This window comes from Prionailurus viverrinus, chromosome B2, assembly GCF_022837055.1.
Source record: "Prionailurus viverrinus isolate Anna chromosome B2, UM_Priviv_1.0, whole genome shotgun sequence".
NCBI lineage: Eukaryota > Metazoa > Chordata > Mammalia > Carnivora > Felidae > Prionailurus > Prionailurus viverrinus.
This window is the reverse complement of record NC_062565.1, coordinates 31613655-31622188: the sequence shown is the minus strand read 5'-3', so window position 1 is coordinate 31622188 and position 8534 is coordinate 31613655. Positions and strand designations below refer to the sequence as shown.

Here is an 8534-nt window from a genome sequence, read left to right as displayed (position 1 = left end):
GCAATATAGGTAGAGGAAAGCAAAAACATGGAAAATGATATATCAAGCAAATATTAATCAAAAGCAATAAGAAATGAAATGTGAAATTGGTCAGGCACAGAAAGACAAATACTGTATAATTTCACCATACATGGAATTAAGAACCAAACAAATGAACCAACAAATTAAAAATGAGACAAACAAAAAGACAGACTTTTAATACAGAGGAGAAACTGGTGGTTGCCGGAGGGGAGAGGTTGGGGGGATTGGTAAATAGATTAAGGGGGTTAAGAGCACACTTATTGTGATGAGCACTGGGTAACATATAGAATGGTGAAATGATTATATCATACAACTGAAACTAATATAACACTGTATGTTAATTATACTTCAACATAAATAGTCCCCTACTATCAAAGTCATTAAGAACTTACCTAATAACAGAGTAGAAAATTTAATAAACATTTAACAAAGAAATTTCAGAGAGCAATAAGTATTCCTTAAAAGTGTATTGTGACAGAGAGAATTGGATTCACCAGACTTCAGGTCAAGTGTGTAGGGAGCTCTAGCCACCAAAGTGAACATTGAGTTGAGACGTGACTACTGAAAAGAAGCCAGCCATGTGAAGGATCTAAGCGACAAGTGTTGTAGGGAGAGAGAACAGGATAAAGGCCAAACTGTGGCAAGATGTTTGCTGAGTGTAAGGGACAGAAGGAAGGCTGGAGACGTTGGAGTGTAGGGAGCAAGTGGGGGAGTGCTCTCAGTCACCACTAGCATGTTTCCATCACTCAGGAAATGCCCCACGTGGCCTCATTGTCGGCGCTCAGTACTTTGTGGGGCTCAGTGAGCTTTTACTTATTTAGATTTTTATCTGATAAACCTTTACTTATGTTGAAGTTTGATATGAATTCCTTTTCATTAACAACCTGATAGTTTTAAAAATCTTCGTCTCCTAGTTCATGCAAACATGAACATAGCCCCAAGTCTGTGCCAAACATTTGTTAAAGTTGATTAATTCTTAGCTTCATAACAGGTACTATAACTGATTATTTCAGAAAGCTGTGGATTTGTAGGCTTCTCTTTGTGACCAGTAGTAGAATGGAATTTAAAAATTGTTTACTCCTGGGGTGACTGTGTAGCTCAGTTGGTCAAGTGTGTGACCTGATTTTGGCACGGTCATGATCTGAGGGTTCATGAGTTCGAGCCCCATGTGAAGCTCTGTGCTGATAGTGCAGAGCCTGCTTGCAATTCTCGGTCTCCCTCTCTCTCTCCCCCTCTCCTGCATGTTCTCTCTCTCTCAAAAATAAGCAAGCAAGCAAACAAACAAACATTTAAAAATAAGCGTTTATACCTGCTATGATGAGACAAAAATTCCTTGGTCATAAGATTTCAACCCAGATGTCACACTGGGGGAAATTCAAAGCCAAATTCATAACACATTCGGAGGAGAAATATGAGGAACAACTCTCCAGGGATAGAACACTACAGCTTTCTCACAGTCCAGCTTGCCTGTCAGCAATGTAAGTCACTGATACAAAGTGGTGACTGAGCCAGTTAGAAAATATATATCTGGTTATCCATATTTTCTTTTTAGAAAATACACATGGGTAAAATACAACGTTCAGACATCTTGCATTTTTTCCCCAATCACTGCCCTCTTGGTTTTGGGTGAACCTGAAGCATTAGCACAGCCAAGAGCAGTCATCTTTTGGTTGGAATTAATAGCAGCTTTTGACACTCTCTTATCAGGCAGTACGAATGTTTTTTAGGAATCTGGTCCTAGTACTGAGATAGTTTCCAGCAAAATAAATTTCCTCAGTATAAAGTTTTTATCAGATATGATATTGGCAAATTTTTCAATGTAATACTCAGTTACTTCACTGTTAACGGCACCTTTTCACCACATACATTCAGATGTTATAACAATGGTTCTTCCTCAGGGACACACCCCTCACTGGGGAATTTGTCAATGTCTGGAGACATTTGTTGGTTTTCATAGCTGGGGTTTCATCTAATATCTAGTGGGTAGAGGCTAGCGATGTTGATAGACATCCTACCATGTGCACAATAGCCTTCCTACACGAATTAACTTCTCCAAAATGTCAACAGCTATTGATTAATTATATGGTGTTCTATTACATTTGCCATTTTGGTTTTGAGTCTTCTCCTATTTTTTTTTCTTAGTTGATGTAGTTAGAGCATTGTTAATTTTGTTTTGTTGTGTTTTTTTTTTTTTTTTTTTTTGAAAATCCAGTCATTATTTTCAATGTTAAGTTATTATGTATTCTGGTCTCTATTTCTGATTTTTCTTTGTTTTTTCCTTCCTCTACTAAATTTCCCCCAAGTTTCTTCTTTTTCGAGTTCCTTGTGGTGTTCCTTTATTTTTGAGAGAGAGGGAGAGAGACACAGCATAAGTGGGGGAGGGGCAGGGAGAGGGAGACACAGAATCCGAACCTGGCTTCAGGCTCTGAGTTGTCAGCACATAGCCGGACGCAGGGCTTGAACCCACAAACCATGAAATCATGACCTGAGCCGAAGTCGAACGCTTCATTGACTGAGCCACCTAGGTGCCCCTCTTTCCTTCCTTCCTTCCTTTCTTTCTTTCTTTCTTTCTTTCTTTTCTTTCTCTTTCTCTCTTTCTTTCTTTCTTCCTCTTTCTTTCTTTCTTTCTTTCTTTCTTTCTTTCTTTCTTTCTTTCATTCTTTCAATACAGGCTAGAAAAGAACATTTTTTAAGCAGTGCACACTTAAGGCACCTGGGTGGCTCCGTTGGTTGAGAGCCAGACTTCAGCTCAGGTCATGATTTCACGGTTCGTGGGTTCCAGCCCCATGTTGGACTCTGTGCTGACAGCTTGCAAATTCTCTGGAGCCTGCTTCAGATTCTGTATCTCCTTCTCTCTACCTCTCTCCCCCTCACAGTCTCTCTCTGTCTCTCAAAAATATAAATAAATATAAAAAAAAATTTTTATACAGTGCACACTTAGCCCAGTTTGGTGATCAGTATTTTAGCCTTTGCATTTTCCACCTTGCAATGTGAGCTACTGGCTTTGGACCCAGGATGTTGCCTCCCCAGTGATGGCAGATATCAGCATACCTGTCATTGTATTGGTCCTGATTGCTTCCATCAGCTGAACCAGAGCTCCTTTGTCTCCCAACTTAACCTGTGTGAAGGCAACAGTGGTGCAGGTCTTCCTGTGGACCTGATGCCCCAGGCTGGCCTTCTCCTTGAAGAACAGTAGTGCAGTAGGGAACCCAAACTTTATGACACAGGGCATGCAGGAAGTCAACCAGCTTTATGGGATCCACATCACATGCAATCACTACCAGCAGAGCCTTCTTGTTTTTCCACCAAGGTGGTGACACTATTAAGCCCACCGCAAAGGACAGGCAGCCTCTCAGTGGGGACATCCCCTTTGCCAGCAGCTTTCTTCTCAGCCTGGGTCAAGAATCTCTGCTTCTTCACTTTCTTTGTCTCTGGTCTGTATTTGTGGGCCAGCTTCAGCAGTGGAGTGGTTGTTTGGTGGTCCAAAGTCTGGGTGAACTGGTTAATCATGGGAGGCACTTGTAGGCGTTTATGGAGAATATGCCTTTGCTGCTGCAGCTGGATGTAGTGAGGCCATTTGACACAATGAATGAGATCCCTTTTAGGCTGCATTTCCTGTCTGATGACAAAATTCTTGGGCCTTGTCTTGTCCACCTTCTTGGCCTCTGCTTCTTCATGACAGCAGGGCCTGGGGCCACTTTTTTCCCCTTAGCCTCCTTTCCTGTAACAGCTTGGATAGCTGGAGGAGAGACCTGAACTTTTTTCCTTAATACAAACATTGATAGCATAAATTGCACTTGTGTTTAGTTTTTCTTTTGTTTTGAGACATATTTTGGTGTTCTGTTTGATTTCTCATTTGGTCAGTTGCTTGTGCAATAGTGCGTTGTTTAATATTTACAAATAAATACTGAGTGTTTACATTGTAAATTTTCCAGGTTTGTTTTATTGTTGATCTGTAGTTTTGTACTGTTGTGGTTGGAAAATATACTGGGTACGGTTTCAAACAAACAAACAAGCCCCCCAAATGTTAACAGTGCTGAGTTTGAAAACACTGGTTTATACTGGGTTGCTTCTAAAAATTCTAGACTCACAATTCATGTACTGACTCACCTTGCAACTCAAGTCTTTGAGTTTTAGTTTGTGTAAATACAAAAATAAGAAACTAGAAAGTTGTATAAATTCACCAATTTCTTTTTTTTTTTTAATTTTTTTTCAACGTTTATTTATTTTTGGGACAGAGAGAGACAGAGCATGAACGGGGGAGGGGCAGAGAGAGAGGGAGACACAGAATCAGAAACAGGCTCCAGGCTCTGAGCCATCAGCCCAGAGCCTGACGCGGGGCTCCATCTCCTGGACCGCGAGATCGTGACCTGGCTGAAGTCGGACGCTTAACCGACTGCGCCACCCAGGCGCCCCAAATTCACCAATTTCTTGTTGAGCCCGTTCATCAATGTAAGCCAGGAACTTTAGTTTTTATTTTTTCCCTTATGCAATGTTTTTCAATATTTCATGATATCTTGATTATCAGCATCTCTGATAATTTTCAACAACTTGTTTTTCTTTATAAGTCATAAATTGTGACTGCCATAGGACATTTTCAGGAAAATGTGTCAAACTTTCTCCATAATTCTATCTTCTATTCTATTGATAATATCAGATGGTCTCTTTTGTATGTCTCACTTTTAACACAGAGGTATTTTTTCCCTAGTTCTAAGTTTTTCTTGTTAATTATACTTGAATAAAATTTTTCCCTGAGTTCTATTAAACATAAAACAAAAATATCAGGGCACCTGGGTGGCTCAGTTGGTTGGTTAAGCAGTCCTACTCTTGGTTCAGCTCAGTTCATGATCTCACTGTTCATGGGTTCGAACCCCACAATGGCTTCTGCACTGACAAAGCAGAGCCTATTTGGGATTCTCTCTCTCCCTCTGTCTCTGCCTCTCCCCCTCTTTGTGCTCTCTGTCTCTTTCCAAATAAATAAATAAACTTAAAAAAATCAAAATATATACATATATGTGTGTATATGTGTGTATGTATGTATATCACATGTATGTACAGATATATACACACATGTATTACATATATCTTTCTATATATTACATACATATTGAAACTACAGAAGCATATGGCACTGAGTGACCAATAAGAGCTCTGACTTGTTTGACCTGTTACCACACCAGTTTAGATTTGCCAAATAGGTTCCACATCAAAATTTTTAAAAAGATCTGGTTTTCTGAGGGTTCTGGATTTGGAAATGCAGGCAAAGGACCGAGGAACTGTATTTCAATCATAGGTTTAATCTTCTTAACAGTTTTCAGGCACATCCCATTGAATTGAGTATAAAAGTCAAATGCTACCACCGTCCACAGGCTTTTAGTGCCACCTCCATGTGATCTCTCTAGGCAAAACTTCCCTCTCCTCCCTCTCACTGTGTGTGCCTCAACAAACTCTTTCCTCTGGTTTCATGAGGAAGTTCACCAATTCTTTCAAGCTTTTGCACAGCTACATTACCTTGACCTCAAATGTGACTCTCTCCCCGCCCCGCCCCCCACCCCCGCCACACACCCTCTAGCTCACATCTACTTACTCCTTCCTGTTACACTCTAAATATCACTCTTGAGACCACATCTCTGGAACCCTAAAGTAACTCAGATCATCCAATTATCCTCTGCTCTAGAACTGGACACTTGTCTCGTGACGTTTCTCACCCCCATGTAAAGTCTTACCTGGTTGGGTTTTGTCCATCACTTTCCCTAAATTTTAAACTCTCCTAGTGGAGGGGATGTGTTTGTTTCCCCTCTCTGGATTCTCAGGTGCGGCCAGGGCCTGAGACAGCTCAGCCCAGGCCAAGTGCTGGTTTGGAGGGGCGGAGGGGGTAAGCAGGTGGGACATGTTTCAGGCCCAGGTAAAGGGCTGTGGCAGGAGAGGAGGGAGGTGGGTGTCTGTCAGGAGATAGTGTCCAGGAGGAGGCAGTGAGGGGCAAATGCCTGGTGCAGTCAGGCTGGGAGGTCAGCCTCTGAGCCCAGAACCCAGTGACCCTGACAGACTCCCAGGAGAGGGGTCACCTTCCCCCACTCCCTGCCCACAGAGGAGAGAAGAGCCGTGGGTGCAGGTGGATTTGGGGTGCGGGTGGAGCTCCTGAGGCATATCTCCATCAGTGTCTTCCAGGAGACCACGGGATGACCTGATCGCCCCTGTCCCCACAGCACATTACATGTAACAATTTAAGGCCTAGTGTCATTACTCCAGTGGGAGGAGAAGGTGTGGCTCCTGGTCAGATACATCCCTAACCAGGAAAAGAATGTGCACTTTGACAGCGATGTGGGGGAGTACAGAGCAGGAGAGGTGGTGACAGAGCAGGGGAGGCTTGACACTGAGCACTGGACCCAGCACAAGGACCTTGTGGATAGGTCGCAGGCCACAGTGGACAGTCTCTGCAGACACAACTAAGGGGTTGTTGAGAGCTTCACTGTGTAGAGCGAGGTGAATGCGCAGGGCTGGTAGGAGTGGGGTGTGTGTGGGCATGTGTGTGTTTGTGCGTGTGTGGGATGGGTGAGAGAGATGGAGACAGAGTGAGAGACAGAGAGAAAGACAGAGACTGAGACTCTGTCCAGGACTAGCATGCAAGGTCTTGATCCAGTACAAGTCAGGAGGGGCCCTATGAGAGCTTGTTTCCAGGAAAAGTGTGGTGTGTCCATGTGTGATATGGGGAGAGTGTGGTGTGATCGTGCGTGACTGTGGGGATTGTGTGGTTGTGCCCGTGTGTGATGTGAGCATGTGGTCACCCTCTCTTCCTGCTCCTCACCCTTCTTAATTCTGAATCCCCTGAAAGAACTGTGCCTATGTCTGTGTGTGTGTGTGTGTGTGTGTGTGTGTGTGTGTGTGTGACCTTTGAGAGAGAAACAATGTCAGACTATTTTTTGACAGGTTGGGGTGACATCTGAGGCCCCTCTGATCTATCGGAGACTTTAATGTCTCAGCTTGTTGCTTTTTTCTTGGTGTATGTATTCTTATGTTCTTGAAGTAATGATAAGGTTATTTAAGGAGTTGCACATGATTTCTTTCTATAGTTATAACAATTCACCTCATATCTCCGTTTTTAGATCTTTTTTGAATGTTGACAGAGTCAGTTGAAAATTTATGTTTTTTATTTATAATTCATATTCGTTTGATTTCTAAAGTTCTTGAACTTTTTTCCACATATTTATTGACTAATTGTTGTTCCAGCTCCGAAATAATATACTTTCCATTATCTCTGTGGCCTGGTGTTTTTCTCAGTGATTTTAGGTGTTCTCTATGCATAAGATTTTTATTCCTTTGCTGATATTTGATTCAGCATTTTCTCTAGTTTCTACTTTATGTATTGATTCTGCTTATTACTTATGCTAGGAATGTAAACATTTTTCTTTAATGAAATATGCTACAAATGGTTAGCAATGACTTCTCATGAATCTTAAATCTACCATTTTATGGTATGATAAAAAAGTTTGCCCCGTATTTCTCCTTTGATAAGAACAGTAAGTGTTTTTATTGAGACTGTAGTGTCAAGATTGTCTCTGGCAATATGGATACCTATTAATGAGCCTCAGAACCTGCCCTGAACTCAAATCTCAGCTTAAAAAGAAAGAAAATAAGAGGGGGCACCTGGGTGGTTCAGTCCATTGAATGTCATACTCTCAGTTTCAGCTCAGGTCAAGATCTCACGGTTTGTGGGTGTGAGCCCTGCAATGAATTCTGTGCGGGTCCTGCTTGGGATTCTCTCTCTCTCTCTCTCTCTCTCTCTCTCTCTCTCCTTCTCTGCCCCTTCCCTAATTCTTTTCTTTCTCTCAAAATAAATGAATAACTATCCAAAATTTTTAATAATAAAAAAAACAAATAAAAGGCAAAGCACAATAAAATGATAACGATTCCAACGAGACATATTTTAGTTCCGCAAGAAGGATTCATCAGTTGAGTGCAGTAACGAGAACTTTTTAAAATAAGTTTTCTTGCTCCTTTGCCTTTCTTTCAGGACTCGTGTTGTGGTTAGGACTCAGCTCATAGAGCTAGAGAATTACCTTGGTCTTTCCTGTTTCCCCTTGTAGAACCACTTCTACTTGGACGATGGACAAAATAGAGCAGTGAATCAGTGATATAGAGGATAAAATTATGGAAAATAATGAAGCAGAAAAAGAAATAAAATGCAAAAGATCATAATACAAGACTTAGAGAACTCAATGAGTTATTCAACAGAATAATATTCCTACCAAAGGAATCCCAGAAGATGAAGAGAGAGAAAAAGGTGAAGAAGGTTTATGTGAGCAAATTATAGCTTAAAACTTTCCTAACCTGGGGAAGTACACAGACATCAAAATCCCAGAAGCACAGAGAACTTCCATTAAACTCAACAAAAGCCAACCATCAGTAAAGCATATCATGGTCAAATTCACAAAATACAGACAAGGAAAGAATCTTGAAAGCAGCATGGGAAGAAAGTCCCTATCCTACAAAGGAAGAAAGATCAGGTTCACAGC

At 41.5% G+C, this 8534-nt stretch overlaps 1 pseudogene; it reads right to left on the bottom strand.

The window, feature by feature from the left end:
- Positions 1-2958: 2958 nt before the first annotated feature.
- On the bottom strand, positions 2959-3800 carry LOC125166427 (60S ribosomal protein L7a-like; annotated as a pseudogene).
- Between the last annotated feature and the right edge of the window lie 4734 nt (positions 3801-8534).